Here is an 18,274-nt window from a genome sequence, read left to right on the forward strand (position 1 = left end):
TGGGGGTTATGCTGTATGTTGGCAAATCAAACTCCAGTGAAAAAGAAAAGATGAGAGAGGAGGGAAAGGGGAAGGTGGAACCCAACCTAGAGGGCAGCCCGGGGGGCTCAGAGGTTTAGCGCTGCCTTCGGCCCACGGTGCGATCCTGGAGACCTGGAATCAATCAAGTCCCGCTCCGGGCTCCCTGCATGGAGCCTGCTTCTCCCTCTGCCTGCGTCTCTGCCTCTCTCTCTCTCTCTCTCTCTCTCTCTCTGTATCTCTCATGAATGAATAAATAAATAAAATCTTAAAAAAAAAAAAAAAAAGGATCCCTGGGTGGCGCAGCGGTTTGGCGCCTGCCTTTGGCCCAGGGCATGATCCTGGAGACCCAGGATCGAATCCCATGTCGGGCTCCCGGTGCATGGGGCCTGCTTCTCCCTCTGCCTGTGTCTCTGCCTCTCTCTCTCTCTGTGACTATCATAAATAAATAAAAAAATTAAAAAAAAAAAAAAGAACCCCAACCAGAGAGCACCAGCACCCAGTGCTACTTCGGTGCCAGGCACAGTCCTAAGCACTTTGCATACATTGACTCCTTTATCTTCCCAGTAACTTTCCAGAGCTAACTACTATTGTTATCCTCATCCTACAGCTGAGAAAACCAAGGCATAGAGTGGTTAAGTCACTTGCCCGAATTCACACAGCTCGGAAATTGTGGAGTCAGGATTAGAATGCAGACAATCCAGCTCTGGAATGCATGTACCTCACACACACACACACACACACACACACACACACACACACTGCTCAGGGATGTGAGGCACTGAGACTTTGGCCTCTTGCACCCCCAGGTCCTGACTTCTTCTCCTGGCCTGAAAAGAGAGAAGGCTAAAGGGGAGGAGAAAAAGAAATGTGGTAGGAACCATGCGAAAGGAGGGATGGAAGGCAGTTTAGGGGGTCACGGTCAGGAAGAGATACGGATATGCAATCAATCACTGCATCAGCAAGGGAGCTCATTTCCAGGAAGCCTAGAGGATATGGAAAAGACAGTTCTATTAGCATCCACAGGTGGCAGGAGTCAGGGTACCAGCCATGCCCTGCTGTAAATGTGTTTGCTCAGTCATGCTTGTCTCCTGGCACATTGCCCATTACTCGTTTCCCTGTAGCTAACTCAGCCCCACAGCCCCTCAGCCCTTGGGGAAAGTCCACACCTCTGAAGCTGTACACATTGTCTTCCAGGTGGGACCCTGGGGCTCTAGCTAGTCAGGGAAACCTGGAGAAGTTAGGTAGCCCAGAGCTCCCCTGGAAAAGCCACAAAGCCCTGGGACAGCTCACAGTAGCTCAAAAAGCAGGATTTCCTGGACGAGATGAAATTATGGTAACCCACCCTACCTCCCAGAACGTCTGGGGACTCAGTGTTCTTCCATATGCTGATACTCCCCATGCCCCCCAAGAATTTCTGGGCCATTGTAGGATCCAGTAGACGCTCAAGGGCCATTAGCCCTCTTCCTGCTGCCATTTCTCAGGCAGCATTGACCTCATGCCTGAAAAGGAGCACCTAAGACAGTGTCTTCACCAGCCTTGAGCAGGGAGACAGGACCAGTAATGGGAGGCAGGCCACTTGCATCTAGCCCTGCTTTCTGTAGATCTGGAGGTCTTGGGACCAGTGACTTGCCCTATCCCTGCCTCAAAACCCTACCAGAAACTGTAACATACTCTGACTCTTGTGGCTTTCCCATCTCTGTGCTTAGATCACCTGGTATCTTCATCTGCCTCAACCCCTGGCCTGCCCCAGCTGCACACAACCCCTACTGACACAACTGCTGGTGTTGACTCAGCTCCCACCATCGGCACAGAACCCATTTCCCCAGCCCCTGACCAGGGACTTCCTACACTCACCCCATACCCTTGACCAAAGGGATTCCTACCTCCTTCCCATTTTTAAGTTACCAGCAAGTGACCTCCCCAAGAAGTCATCTACAGAATATTGGCTCACATTCCATCCTCTCACATCAGCCCTGAACCTGAGTTTTGACACTGTAATACCTCACCTCCAGTGGTCTTAGATGTTCTACCCAGTTTTGACCATAAAGTCCTAACCTCAGCCAGGACTTGTAGGGCCTTTGCGACCACCCTCAGTGTTTCTACCTGCAGCTCTAAGCAAATCCTGGCCAGGATGGCAGACTCAGGAGGTTTGTCAACTGCCTGACCCCAGTAGAGTGCTCATCAGGAGCCACCTTCCTTCCTGGGCTCCAGCCTTTTACCTCAGGACCCATCTCTACAACTTGGGCTTTAGTCCACAACAAGCCCCTTCACTAGGCTCGTCTCTCTTTTCCCAAGAGTTTTTTTTCATGGCCCTTAAGGAATAGATGTCCTATCAATTAAGCTTTCGTATCAGGTGGAGGCTGAATAATAGACCTCCAAAGATGTCCACATTCTAATACATGGAATCCATGAATATGTCACCTTATGTGGTAAAGGGGATTTTGCAGATGTGATTAAGCTAAGAGTCTTGAGATGGGAAAGATGATCCTGGATAATCTGGGTTGGCCTTCTGTGAGTATAGGAGACCAGAGTAGGTAACAGAAACCAGATTTTGGAGTGGTACAAGAAGGGACAACAAGCCAAGAAATGCAAGCTGAAAAAAGCAAGGAAATTGTTTCTCCTCTGAAGCTTCCAGAAGGAACAAAGCTCTACCAACACATTGATCTTAGACTTCTGACCTCTAGAACTATTGGAAAATTGATTTGTGCTGCTTTAAACTACTAAGTTTGTGATAATTTGATGCAACAGCAGTTGGAAACTAATGTACATTCCTCATTCTCAGACTCCTCCAGGGGTGTCAGATTGGCCCCTAGGAGTTTTGTTTTCCCATGTTTCATTTTTTGGTGGGGATAGGGTTTTACTGTCTAGATCGCCATAGGCCTCACCATTCCCTACTGTCTTATCCTTGATCGGACCCATACATTTATGTTACCTTATAGTCCTTGTAGCCATTAAGTTTGGAACTCCTAGACTATTCTCTGTTAAACCTCTAACTTACCTTCATATGTATTAAAAATGGTGCGATAAGAAATAAAAGAAAACCACCGATGGATCCCATTGTTCCTCTTCTTTCAAGAAATCATCTAATGATGTTCTCTGAGATGTGACTGTCTCCATGTGGCTCATATTGTAGTCACAGAACAGTAGCTGATTCGATTGCAACAAGCTGCGGTCATAAGCTAGATGAAATTGAGGCTCAGTTTCCCTGACCAGCTCTAGTGAGGTCTGTTCCTGCTTCTTCTAAACTCTTCCCCTAGAGAAGCCTACACCCAGGAGTAAGTTTCATGTGAGCCACACCCGCAGAAGGAAACAAACAGCCCCTTAGTGCTTGAATTGGTCAGGGTTTAGATTTAGGTGATAAACAATGTTGAGCCTGGATGGGATGTCTGGAACTGTGGCAGCCATCTTGTGACCCAACAGGGAAACCAGAGCAAGGATTAAGGTAACAACTGAGAGTGACATAGTGAAAAGATGGAACCATCCTGAGGTTTGATGACATCATTGAGCCACCAATTTAACCAGTCCTGAAACCACCTACCTCTACTCTGATTGTTAAGTGTGGGAATTTCAACTCAAATCCTCCTTCCTCTTTAAGCCATTTTGAGTTTATTTTTCTGTGATCTGCAGTTAAAGACATCTTAACTAATATATTTTTTACAGCTTTATTTAAATGTAATAGACAATTAGCTGCTCATATTTACAGTGTACAATTTGATGACTTTTAACAGATGCATGTACCCATGAAACTATCAACACAATCAATATAATGAACATATCCATCACCACCAAAAGTTTCCTCATGCCCCTTCTTTGTGAGAACACAGGCTTCCGTTTCTCTTGAACAAATGCCAAGGGATGGAATGGTTAGGTAGTATATAAAGTATTTGCTTAACTTTTTAAGAACAGTCAATTTTCCAGTGGTTGTAATATTTCATATTCCCACCAGCAGTATATATGAGAGTTCCAATTGCTCTACATCTTTGTCAACACTTGGTATGATGCTTACTTTAAATTTTAGACAATGTAGTGAATGTGTAGTAGTACATTATCATAGTTTTAATTTGCACTTCCCAGGATGCCTCGGTGGCTCAGCGCTTGGGCGTCTGCCTTTGGCTCAGGGCATGATCCTGGAGTCCTGGGATCAAGTCCTACATTAGGCTCCCTGCATGGAGCCTGCTTCTCCTTCTGCCTATGTCTCTGCCTCTGTGTATGTGTGTGTGCGTGTGTGTGTGTGTGTCTCATAAATAAATTAATAAAATCTTTTTTAAAAATTTGCACTTCCCTAATGACTAATGATATTAAGCAACTTTTCATGTGCTTATTTCCATTTAAATCTCTTCTTTGGTAAAGTATCTAATTCAAAAATTTTGCACATTTTTAATTTAATTGTTTGGTTTCTTATGAGTGAGTTGAAAGGGGTTTTTTTGGTTTTTTCTTTTATTTATTCATGAGAGACACAGAGAGAGAGGCAGAGACACAGGCAGAGGGAGAACAGGCTCCATGTAGGGAGCCCGATGTGGGACCTGATCCCGGGACTCCAAGATCACGCCCTGGGCCGAAGGCAGGTGCCAAACTGCTGAGCCACCCAGGCATCCCCAGACTATGTGACCTTAACCCAAGTTTGTCTAAAGGTGGGAAAGCGCTGGAACCATGAAGACCTTTGCTCAAAATGTGGATGAGAGAACCATGATCGGAGTTGCAGACTTTCTGGTATAGAAGATTATGGAAGCCCTCCCAAGAAGCTGCCTTCTGCTCCTCTGCCCTCATCAGAGAGAGACACTACACTGGGAGTCTAATATTCTGCTTTGGTTTCCCTGGGGGATTGGACAATTCACACTTCCCTGGGGAAGTAATACAGAGGAAGAAAGAAAGGAGCTGTGTAGGTGATAGGGGGCAAAGGGAGTATTCCTGAGCAGGGACTTTGGGGGCTCAAAGTCCTAGAGACAAAAACAACTGTTCTGACTTCATCTAGAAAAAGCTTTCAGCAGCTGAGACCAAGAGATGGAAAGCAGCCAAGGAACTAAGATGGGAAAGAGAACAGAGTTATGGGGGTCCTTTCATCTCTAGTGATCTAATGCCCCTCAAACACACACACACATACAACTATAAAGTCACTCTGGCCTGCTAAGTGGTTCATCCAGCTGAATTCTGCACTTTGTAGCTGTCACATTGATCATGCTCTTAACATGTGTTCTAGTCAATGGTCTTTTGGTTGCAAGGAAGAGAAAATCTCCCAAATCAGCTCATGGGAAAAAGGATATTACTGCAAGGATACAGAGATTTTAGGGAATCTAGGAAAGGGAAACAGTGTGTCCAAGCCTCATGGAAACTGGAACCAGGGATTGGAGCACAAGAGATATCTCTATATACTTACTCCATTGTTCTCTCCTTCTCAGCCCATTTTGTTTGCATGTTCATCTTATAAGATGTCCACCAGTCCCAGATCTGCTCCATTATCTCTCAGATTTAGGGCCCACTACCAACCAGAATGTTTCTGTGTATCTTAATTCAAATTCTTAGAAAAGGCTCTGATTGGCTTGCAACCACACTGATGAACCTCCCCTCACCCTACAACTGGCTCAAGTGTCCACCCTTCATCTAATTATCATTCCAAGGTACAATATAGTGGATTATGTAACCCACTGTTTATTAGTCAAGGATTTGCAGAGAAGATGCCCTAGGAGAGGACTATGGTAGGGTATAGTTCCAAACCTGCTTAATGCAGCATCTGCCTGCACTGCCTGCACCATATTCCCACTAGACAGACTCAAGATCCAGAAGCAGAAGGTGACTAAGCATGATTAGTCCTCCTCCAAGGGAAGCAGGTATCATATGTCATTCCCTCCATGCATAGTTCATTATTTTCCAACCTCACTCTAAGTTCTAAGACATCTTTATCCACTCATCTTAATTTGTATGCTATCGATCCTTCCAATTTTGCTTCCCCATTTCCTTTTTTAAAACTCTACATTCTGGGGGTGCCTGGGTGGCTCAGTCAGCTAAGTATCTTCCTTTGGCTCAGGTCATAATCCTGGAGTCCCAGGATGGATCGAGTCCCAGATCAGGCTCTCTGCTCAGCAGAGTCTGCTTTGCCCTCTCCCTCTTCTCTTCCTCCTTTACTCACTCACTCTATCAAATAAATAAATAAAATCTTTTAAAAATCTCTACATTCTGCTTTCCAACGTTGATAATATTTCAGGATCTATCAACTTAGTTCTTGCTATTCTGTTCAAAAGAGCAGGCAGTTTGATCCAAAGCTTATATTGCTTGCCATGTAGAACAAAGAATCTGGGTAAATAAGCATTTTGGATTTCCTTCAAAATGGAGACTTAGTAGTAATCTATCATTTTTGGTTTCAATGATTGACAAAGTCAGATGCACATAATTCTCCCATTCCCTAAGATGTATGGAGATGCCAAGAATAATCCAATCCTCTTCCAATAGGCACTGTAGATGGGATCATCATCCATCACCACATACGAGCATGGGGCACTAAAAGTCTTGTTTCTTTCTTTTAAGATTTTATTTATTTATTCATGAGAGACACACATATGGGGAGAGAGAGAGAGAGAGGCAGAGACACAGGCAGAGGGAGAAGCAGGCTCCATGCAGGGAACCCGACATGGGACTCGATCCTGGATCCCCAGGATCAGGCCCTGGGCTGACAGTGGCGCTAAACCTCTGAGCCACTTAGTCTACCCAAAAGTCTTGTTTCATAAGCACAGCCAGGATACCTCTTCCTTGAGCCAATAATGTCAAAGCCTGTGCCTGCACCAGAGTTCATTAGGATAATAGGCAGCTTACGTGTATAATCCAGTGCGAACCTGGACCTTCTGAGTTGTGAACCAAATGAAATGGCTCACAAGTTAACAGGGGCTGCTTAAGCAAAAAGCCTAATTGCAGTGAAAGACACCCCTCCCAGGCCACATGACTGTATCTGGTAGGCACAACAGCACAGGTCACCTAGAGAAATAAGGCCCAACTTGCCCCTTGGAATGATCTGACAACCCAAAGGGATGCTTCAAACACTCTAAATGCAAAGCAAAACATAAATAAATATAGCAAGAAAAAGATACTGGGTATGGGCGTATGAGTTATAATAAAATCTTGCCTGAGCTCTTTTCCTTATTTTCTTCTCAATTAAAATGTCCTGAGTAATAACTAGCAGCTTCCACCTGAACTATATTAATCAGAATCCTTTTTTGCAAATGGCTGTGTTTAACTCAAGCTAATTTGAGCAGTAAAAGAGTGTATAAAGTCTCCCACAACCAAACCACAAGTTAGGCAGAGATGGAGCTGGCTCTAGGGACAATGGTAACCAAGACTATGGATGTCATCGGGACCCTTGCTGGCTCTCATCTATGATACTCTTTGCATGCTGGGTGTGTCCACTGTGCACAGGATCCTTCACAAGATGGCCACTGACCATTCTGGGTTCAATCCTAATGACTTCCTTACCAGGGAGAAAAAGAATTTCTGCTTCTCAGCTCCAACTTTATAAAATTCTAGGAAAGACTTATTGGCTGGCTTGAGTCATATGCCTATCCTTGGTCCAATGACTGTCAGGCAGGGAGGGCATGAGTTATTATGAATGACCCAGCCTCAATCTCCTTGTTCACTTTCGTTCTGCAGCCAACCACTTTAATTTCTACTTCCTGGTTCCACTACCATTTGTTTTCTCTTTTTCTCCTTTTCTTTTCCCAGAGGCCTCTTATAGCATCTGTCATTTATCATAACCTCTATCAAGTTAGCAGTGCAGAGCCATCTTAGGCAGCAATTCTCTTAGTTGCCCTCAAATCTAACACTATTTATTCCAAGACATTGTTTCCTGTTAATGATAAAATATACTTGAAGCCCAGGAGCACACAGCAATATTTGATATCTGAGGTTTCAGCTGCACAAAAAGAGAACACAAATGGTAAACGCCAATAGTAACCCTTGGGTGGTATAAGCTCCATGAAAAAAAAAAAAAAAGAAAAAAAAGCTCCATGCAACTGCTGCTTTTGCACAACACATGAATTATAGAATAGCAGTTATTTGAATAAAACAGCAATAAAGTCCATTGCTCTTTGGAGAAAGTATTCAAATGGGGACATCCCAAACTCTACAACATGTCAATGAATATATCTAAGAAATAAATTGTGCTAATATTAAATAAAAGTCCTACAGTAATAATTATATTTACAGATAAGGATTTCTCTCCAACCAAATCAAAATTATTAAGTAACTACACTTGAAAGATGAATTCATTTGGATATATATTAACACATCTAAGGGGCATTCCCTAATTGTCCTGGTCATTCCAGTCCCTTTTCCTTTCTTCTATTAACAAAAGAAAAGACGGTTTTAAAATCCACTCAAAAGTGTCAAAAAATTAGGCCTCACTCATAAAAGAAATGCCACGTCTATTTATTATTTTGACTTAATTTTGATGGTACATCTGTCAGCAATATGATTTTTCTGCAGGCTCTAGAGTTGTTTTACTCCACCTAGAATGGAAGTACTTTCAAAATGACAATTTTTTCTTATACTCATTAAAATGAGAAAAAAGGGGCACCTGCATGGCTCAGTGGTTGAGCCTCTGCCTTTGGCTCAGGTTGTGATCCCAGGGTCCTAGGATCAAGTCGCGTGTCAGGCTCCCTTTGAGGAGCCTGCTTCTCCCTCTGCCTGTGTCTCTGCCTCTCTGTGTGTGTCTCTCAGGAATAACTAAATAAAATCTTTAAAAAATAATGAAAATAAAATGAGAAACAAAATTTAAGCTATCAGTTGTAGTATCCAATTGCTGTTTATTTCAGGATTGCAAATAACCATAACCCTCTCAAATTTGCTTACGGAAGGATGCAAAAGTATTTCACAGAACCCTGGGTCAAGAACTTGAACCCAGACCGGTGAGAGACTGGGATCAGGTAACTGAAGGGAACTCTCCATCCTTATTTCTCGGGCACTGACCGAGCTCTGACTTCCCTCTGACTAGAGCTCTGACTTCCCTCTGACTAGAGTACTTCATTATCTCCTCTTCCTGCTCCCTCTCCCACTCTCTCATATTTCAACTCCACTTCTACATTGTGCCAAATATGTAATTATTTACAAGTGACTTACACCCTATTACTTGTAATAGGGTGGCCCTCCCACCCTATTTTACCTAAAATAGGTATCCTCATAAATCTTGTTTCTCTGGGTCACATTTCCAAATTTGTAATAAAAATATTTTGATTATGGGATCCCTGGGTGGCGCAGCGGTTTGGCGCCTGCCTTTGGCCCAGGGCGCAGTCCTGGAGACCAGGGATTGAATCCCACGTCGGGCTCCCGGTGCATGGAGCCTGCTTCTCCCTCTGCCTGTGTCTCTGCCTCTCTCTCTCTCTCTCTCTCTGTGATTGTCATAAATAAAAAAAATTTAAAAAAAAATATTTTGATTAGCTCAGTACAGCTCCTGGGTCAGGTTTCTTCAGCTATGCCCAGAGAGGGTCAGGTTCAGGAGCCCTAAAGGATGTTGAGGGGTTAGTGCCCAGGGAAAGGGGAGTAGTCTAAGCTGGCATCCCAAAAGGTAATTTTTAATGTGTTTTGAAATAATTTGAATCAATCTTACCAGAAGAAGATGATGAGAAAGATTGTGTGGCAGGGAGAGGAAAGCACTCTTTATGTTCTGGTCACAATTCAGGACCCTCAGCCTCACCTGGAGAGGGGTAGTGGGGCTTGCCTGAAGTTAGTCCAGCTCTCCTTGACAGCTCTTTCTTCCTCACAGTGGGACCTCGGTTACACACAAGACCCTGCCCCAGCCAATCCATTTTCATGGCAGGAGTGCTAGTTGCAAGCTTGATGTTTGTGGACCTTGGCAGACAGGTCTGTGCTAGATCAGGAGCAAAGGGTTCTCTAGGCTGGACATGAAAGGGAGGGACACATGACTGATCCACCCAAGGCTGACCATGTTTGGAAAGTCTATAGGAATCACACAACAGTCCATCAGCACTTCCATGACTCACTTCATTTCAATTACTCTTCACAATACCCTTGTGAAGCCAACACAAGTGGTACTATTATCTGCATTTTACTAATGAGAAAACTAAGGGTTGAGGATATTAAATAACATGTCCAAACTGTCTAGAAGGAATCCAAGAAAGTTGTCAGTTGTGAATTCTGAGGAGAGGAATTGGAAAGAAGAGGCTTTCACTTTTCATTACTATATTTTCAACTTTTGTGATAATTTGTTATTTTTATGAGTGTAACAAGTAAATATTTAATGTTTACTTTTTTAAAAGACAAAAGTACAGTCACATAACAGAAAGTGGCAATGAAGGACAAGAATCTAGATTTCCTGACACCCTGAACTAGGCACTTGCCACCACTTCTGCCTTGTATGTGGCCTGTGAGTGTCACAGAAATAAACACAGACCTAAGAATCAATAAGATCTAGGAACAAGTCTCAGATCTACAACTTACCGTGAGTCCATGGAAAAGTTATACAACCTCTCTTAGACATGGTTTTTCCATCTATAAAATGGAGGTATTGGTCTAAAGAATAAAATTTGAAATATTAGAAATGTCATAGCAGATCAAAGGTACTCAAAATCAGCTTTATCCTTCACAAAATATAAGCCATAGTCATATCCATTTTTGCAAAAACATAAACTTTGCAAAAGCTTTTCAAAAAAATAAAGATCACTATCTCTTGGGAGAGGTCTGACAGGAATAACCATAGACCAACAGCCAAAGTACCAACCACACCGCAGAGCATCACTTTCCAAGCTTTAAAGCTTGTTGACAATTAGGTTTCTAGCTTGTCCCACAGGACTTGACTGGGATTCATCATCTGAGTTTTTAAACAAACACACCACTATGATTCTGATGAGAGGGTGTGGGCCCCTCCCTCTAGGTGAGCTGGGAGGTGTCAGAACCCTGGACAGCGGCAACACAACAAGCTTCCCAATACTCAGAGCCCTAAGATGCCAGCCCTCACCTTATTATTCCTCACTTTCCATCTCAGCACCCATCTCATGGTCACATCTGGGCAAACTCACATGCATCTGTTAGATTGCCCAGGGCACCAAGGGCAAAACAGCCAGGGAAACAGGCCAGAGGAGGAAGCACTGTGCTCTCCATACCTGTTTCCTCTCCCAGTCACAGGCTGGGCTGCCAGAAGGTACTGATCTGGACCCATCTGTAGTTAGTGGTATCTTCTGCCTTCACACCCAACTTCCCAGCCTACCATGCTTGCTGCTTCCTCTTGGGCATGGCTATGACTGGCATCAGCAGCAACACTCTGACGTCGAGTGAGAAGGGCCCTATAAGGGCAGGCTTATGGGGACTCCTGAATCACAGGGTATTCAGTGGACCAGAAGACCTGACAAATTCAGACCTCGGATCCTTCCTTGAGTGAAAACAGTTCATCTCTCCCAGCATCTCTGCCTATCATGGCCTCTCCTGGAGTAGGCAGTGCCTAAGGCAGAAAGAAACTGAGATTATGGCCTCTTTGGTAGATCTGATCATTTTGGGATATTTAGGGATCCAGATATTTAGGGATCCCAGATATTTAGGGATCTCTGAAAGGATGAACTGAGCAAAGACTTGATAGAGATTAGGTGGGATTCCTTAAAGATGTCAATCAAACTTTGAGCCTTTAATTCAACATTCATTTACTGAACACAATTTCTTTTTTTTAATATTTTATTTATTTGATAGAGAGAGAGAGAGCACAAGCAAGGAGAGTGGCAGGGAGAGGGAGAAGCAAACTCCTTGCTGAGCAGGGAGCCTGACTTGGGGCTCAATCCCAGGACCCTGGGATCATAACCTGAACCAAAGGCAGACACTTAATGAACTGAGCCACCCAGGCATTCTACTGAACACAATTTCATATGGCAGTTTGTGTCAGACCCTGCACTGAGGACTCAAAATGAACAAGAGGACACTATCTATGACCTCAAAGAGTTAACAGTCTATTGAGAGAGATTGCCAAGCAGTTACAAATTAGTGTACTAAAAGCTGTGATGGAGGCCATCCTGGGTGATATGGAAGCTCAGAAGTGGGGAAACTGCCCCCAGAGGAAGTGACATTTAAGCTCAGAATTGAATGAAAATTAAGGCAGAAAGTGAGAGGGAGTAAGGTTCTGGGACAGAGTTCTAGATAAAAAGAATGGAATACACAATAAAATATACAGAGGCCAAAAGTATAACCCATTGGAGGAAATAAAAGTGGTGTATCATGGCCTAAGGGCAGGGCTCATTCATCTTTATTTCTCAGTGCAAGCAAAGAGCATGGCACAGAGTTGCCAACCCTAAATGTTTGTTGAATTAAAATGAGTTGAAGGGAGCATAGAAGGAGTGGCTATAGGCAAAAGAGGTTTGGGGGAAGCGGGAAATATGAATGTTTGGGTTTGGGATACTGAATTGGAGTATGCCTGGGAATTCAGAGCCTTCAGGCTCATTTCTTAATCCACACACATGCTGAATCTAGCCAATTAACAAACCACCCTTGCCTGAGGGGCCTGGAGGTGCAGAATAGGACAGACTCAAAAGAGGAGTCCTTCTACTCCAATGTGAGGATCTTCATATCCACCTGGAAGTGACTACCACCGCACACATGCGCACATACCTACACAAACCCTGACTTTGATCTGAGTTCTGCTCTTCTCCCTAGGCCTGGAGTGGCTGCCCATCCAGCCAAGCCAGGTCTGAGCTGCTAATCAGATCTGTACCCAGTCTTGGCCAGTTCTTCCTGGCTTATGCTGTGTCCCACTGGCGCCACTTGCAGCTATTGGTCTCTCTGCCTTTCTTTGCCTTCTCCATCTACTCCAGGTGCACGGGGCCTGGGAGTAGGGAAGAGGGTTCACAATAAGGGAATAGGATGAGCAGAGCATCTCCTAGAACACCCCTTCTCTTCCCACGCCCCTAGTATCAAAGTAGGTGAAAGCAAAGAGAGTCAATGCCCAGTTTGATAGGTGGAGAAGATCATGGCCCATAGTGGGGCAGGACTTGCTCCAGACCTCCAAAGAAGACAGTAGCAATCATTGGGTAGAACCCAGGGCTCCTAATTCCCAGGCCAGAATTCTTCCCACCTCTCAAAAGTGTCTTCCTGCTCTGCCCTGTGCCCTTCTCAGGCAACCACGACTCTTGTCAACGAGGCTGAAGTGGTATCTGCTCCTGACCCCCACCCACAGATTTTTAATCCAGCCTGCCCTTTGCTACTCCTTCTCAGGGAGGCTGATCCTCACCCTGATGGCCCTGCAGAGAGTGGCCCAGGTTACTTGGAAGCAGGAAGAGGGCACCAAGCTGAGTATAGAGGTGAGAACCAGGACCTTCTGAGGCACCCCATGAAGGCTCTGCTTGCCCTTACCCTCATCCAAGAACCCAGTACATCTGGTGCTTCCCAGGGCAGGAAGTGGGGATATGGGTCCCTAGGGGAACCCAGGCCCTGAGCCCCATATATCCAAGGAGCTGCTCCAGATGACTCTGTGGAAGGGCCTAACCATGGGCCTAGCCCAGCCCTCAGTGTTGCAGCTACTATGTTCCTCTGCTGTTCACCATCTCTTCCTCTGCCTCATGCCAATGCAGTAGGTCTATCCCTGTTCAGGTAAGACATGGAAAAATGGACAGACAGATACAGACTGAGAAAACAGGACAGGCTGAGAAGGTGAAAGGCTGAGGAAGGCCCCACATCAAATAGCAAAGGACACAAGTGCTCTGGAAGTTCAGAGGGTTCTACCTCTCCAGGGAAAGCTCAGCTGTCCCTCAAAATCTGAAGTTCTTTGCTCCTCTCCCAAAAGTTTTGAGCTCAACTAAGTGGCTTCACTGACCTTGGGGGAAAAAAGAAACAGTCACCCTCAGAAGCCCTAAGAGCTGTGTGCCATAGGCTCTCATATTCCCCCTAAAGATGTCTGTATTCTTCTGTTTCCATGTAACACATTGCCACATATTTGGCAGCTAAAAATAGCACAAATTTATTATCTCACATTTACCATGGATCAGGAGTCAGCGCACAGCTTAGCTTGAGTCTTCCACTTAGGGTCTTACAAGGCTGAAACCAAGAAGCAGAAGCAGATGGTTTGCATTCTCATCAGGAGACCCAACTGGTAAAGAATCCATTTCTTTCTTTTTTTTTTTTTTGATATTTTATTTATTCATGAGAGACACACACACACAGAGAGGCAGAGACACAAGCAGAGGGAGAAGCAGGCTCCATGCAGGGATCCTGTTGTGAGACTTGATCCTGGGACTCCAGGGTCATGCCCTGGGCCAAAGCCAGAGGCTCAACTGTTGAGCCACCCAGGTGTTTCAAGAATCCACTTCTAACTAAGCTCGTGTAGGTGGCTGCCTGAATTCATTTCCTTGCAGATCTAGGACCCAGGGCACTGGCTACTTGCTGGCTGTTGGCTAGAGGTTGCCCTCAGCTTCTAAGGATGGCTCTCAGTTTCTGGCCATGTGGGTTTACCCCACATGGCTGCTTACTTCATCATGCCAGCAAGTAGTATCAGAGTGGGTCTGCAAGCAGGGGCCACCCCAGAGTCTGTCTGCCACAATGTCTTTCTTTTTTTGTATACACACAATTTGCCAACATATAGTATTACACCCAGTGCTTATCTCGTCAAGTGCCCCCCTCAGTGCCCATTGCCATAATGTCTTCCTAAACACTGTGCAACATGTCCATAGCAACACAGTGATTTGTAGTTGACAAAGGTACAGCCATGACCTCACACGATATGAGTATTTCCATAATAGCTCTAAAGGAAAACTTACAAGTTTTCTATGTTTATAAAGTAATATTAGGTAGTAGGAATAAGCAAACACAAAAAAAATTAATGATTTCCTAACCCTGTTTCAAAAACAACCACCGTTAACCTACCAGCATATGCCTGTCCAGACATACTGTTTTCACATGAGAAACATACAAACACACATATATTACACATACGTACAAAAATGTAACCATATTCTTCTTACAGCTCTAGAATCTTTTTTTTTAATTTTTATATTTATTTATTTAAGTAATCTCTACACCCAACATGGGGCTCAAACCCATAACTCTGAGATCAAGAGTCACACACTCCTCTGAATAAGCCAGTCAGATGCCCCAGAACCATTTTACCTTCATATTTTATGAAAATCTTTCCATATCAATAAATGTAGACCTACACAGTTGACCCTGTATTATCACTAATAAACCACCTCCAAGTGGGCTTTATTCTCTTTGGCTGTGCAAAGGGCTTGGAGAGCAATGAAGGTAGCAGGTTTCCAAAGTGACAAGCAACTCAAGCTGACTCATAGAAGTCATCAGGAAAATGAGGAAATGAGGCTACCTCTTTCAGTCTAGGCTTTCTATGCAGTGGTACTAAGAGACAGGCGAGGTGGGGCAATTCATTGACATGTGGCTTATTTGTACTGGTTGTTCTCTTGCCAGTAGCAGAAATAATAGGCAGACTCTAGAAGTTTGAGACAATACAGGTTAAGTATATTCCTTATACCCATCACTGGACCCCTCCACCATATTATTTTATTTGTGTTCTGCATACAAACACCTCTCAAACTCCACCTTTTTCTCATCTCTTCCCTCTTCTCTTACACACACACACACACACACACACACACACACAAAAGAATTGTTTCTTCATCTTCATCATTTGCATGTCTCCAAGCATCTTGTTCCTCAGGCTTTTGGGCTGTTGTTGATGGAGATTGTGTTGATACAATTGTCCTGACTGAATGTCTTCCCTTTCTAACAACAAAACATCACACACAAATATTGGCAAACATGCAAGACCACTTATAAGATCTCTTATGCACATTCCCTGGATGTATTTCCTTTCCTGGTAGTTTCTCCCTGTATTATTACAATAAATTTACCCCTACCTTGCTCATAATAAAAGACTACATATTATCCCATAATTTTTTTATTTATATTACTAGTACAAGTGGTAGACACAAGGGTCTTTCCAGATCTTCTTAATTATAAACCAGGTTGCCATAAGTATCCATATACATTCATCCATGAGCATCTGTCTTGTATCCCCCAGATAAAGCTTAAGAGTGTGCTCCTTAGGCCAAAGGCATGAAAATATGTAAGGCTTTTCACAGATACTGTCAATCTACTGTCTAGAAAAGTAATATTTTATGAAAGTGTATAAGATACCCTTATCAACAATGAGTAATATTGCTCTGAGAAGCAGAAAGCAGTATCTTGATGTTTTAATTCACATGTATTTGATTCTGGAGGATGTTGAACGTTTCCTTCTTATGATTTTGATCTATTTATAATTACTTTTTTGAAAACCTCCTATTCATATTCCTTGCTCATTTTTATTGACTTGTTAGACTCCTCTTTTACATCAAAGATACTAATCTATTACTATATATGATTAATATTTTTTGCATTTTATTTTATGTATTTATTCATGAGAGACACAGAGAGAGAGACAGAGAGAGAGACAGAGAGGAAGAGACACAGGCAGAGGGAGAAGCAGGCTGCATGCAGGGAGCCCCATATGGGACTCGATTCCGGGTCTCCAGGATCATGCCCTGGGCTGAAGGCAGGATCATGCCCTGGGCTGAGATACCTGGACTGCCCAACTTTTTGCATTTTAAAATGCATTGTAAAAACTCTTTCCAGTGTATCACTTTTTTATGTTTTTATTTTTTTAAAGATTTTATTTATTTATTCATGAGAGACACAGAGAGAGAGGCACAGACACAGGCAGAGGAAGAAGCAGGCTCCATGCAGGGAGCCCGACATGGGACTCGATCCCAGGTCTGCAGGATCACACCTTGGGCCAAAGGCGGCGCTAAACCGCTGAGCCACCCAGGCTACCTAAGTGTATCACTTTTTTAAATTAAGGAACTTTTAGAGATGCATGAGTGGCTCAGTGAGTTGAATGTCTGACTCTTGATTTCAGCTCAGGTCAGGATCTCACCATCATGAGATCAAGCCCCATGTCAAGCTTCACACTTGGTGCAGAGTCTGCTTGAGATTCTCTCTCTCCCCCTCCCTCTGCCACTCCTCTCTCTCCCAAATAAATAAATATCTTTTTAAAAAAATAAAATTAAGGAACTTTTATTTTTTATTTAATTAAATTTATCATTTTTTAAATTCAGCTTCTGAGTTTCAGATTACATTGACGTTATTCTCCTCCTGAGTATAAACTATTCCCCTAGATTTTCTTCAAGCATGTTTGTATTTTTTTAGGTTTTTATATTTTGTCATAATCCATCTGAAATATAGTTGAATATAAATTAAGAAGGATTCTATTTTTTCCCCTAGATTAGTAAATTGTCTCAAATCCACTTAATCAATATTCCAAAGTTTCCTGGCTGGTATGAAACACCAACCTTATCACATACTGTTTCTGGACTCTTCAGTCCCATTGACTTGTCTGTCTATTCTGGTTCCAATACTATTCTGATTGATTCTTAATTAGACTGTGGCTCATATGAGATCATCTTCTGTGGACAACTTCTCACTGTGTCCTTCACCAACCCTGTGGCAGGACACAGCACTTCAATGCATCTCTAAGGAGCAAAGCTGCCCCACAAAGTGTCATTAAACATTATTGATTTTATGAAGACTTCATGGAAAATGGAAGAGATGCTTATATCACATACCACACAGCCAAAAAACTGAATAGGCATTTCTGTTCTCCCTCAAACTCATCCTTGGCTAACAACCATTGATTCTTGCCCTCTCTCTCCTAACACTTCTTCCACTTAACCTCTAAAATCTGCTACCAAGAATTAATCTCTAGTTGTAGTTTGCATACATTACCCAGCAAAGCAAAACTCCTGCCATGAAATTAATTCTTCTTTCTTAGAATTCATTAGTTATTACTTGAACATCCCTAGGAGGAAGGGTCTCTCAAATACACCCTCTCCCAGTGCAATCAACTAATCAAAAGCATGTACCTATCAAAAGCAGGTCTTTTAAGGCATGGAACTGGGGAGAGGGTTGACAAGAAGACCTACTGCAAAGTAAAAAACATTACTTTCTCCTACATAATTATAAAATATAGTCTAATATATAATCGATAATATTTGGTCTCTTATAGTTAAGAAAAGACATCCTTACCTAAAATTAAAAGATAAAAAGTCCACTCATAGGCCTAAAGGAAGAACAGATGTGAGAGTAGTTTGCCAGCTGCAATTGCTATATAGATGCAGCATGGACAACACTCAAAGCATATCCCTCTGCTTTTGCCCCAGGTGCACACTCTTGTTCAGCTTCTATGGTATAGTCATGAGTCTCCAAAGTTTTAGGATCAACATCTATCTGATCCAGG

The 18,274-nt window shown here is 43.3% G+C and overlaps 1 long non-coding RNA gene across 5 annotated transcripts in view; it reads right to left on the bottom strand.

The window, feature by feature from the left end:
* The window catches only part of LOC112659398 (uncharacterized), a 74,887-nt gene that overhangs the window by 41,776 nt on the left and 14,837 nt on the right, over positions 1-18,274 (bottom strand). The window lies entirely within an intron of this gene.

This window comes from Canis lupus, chromosome 18, assembly GCF_003254725.2.
Source record: "Canis lupus dingo isolate Sandy chromosome 18, ASM325472v2, whole genome shotgun sequence".
Taxonomy (NCBI): Eukaryota; Metazoa; Chordata; class Mammalia; order Carnivora; family Canidae; genus Canis; species Canis lupus.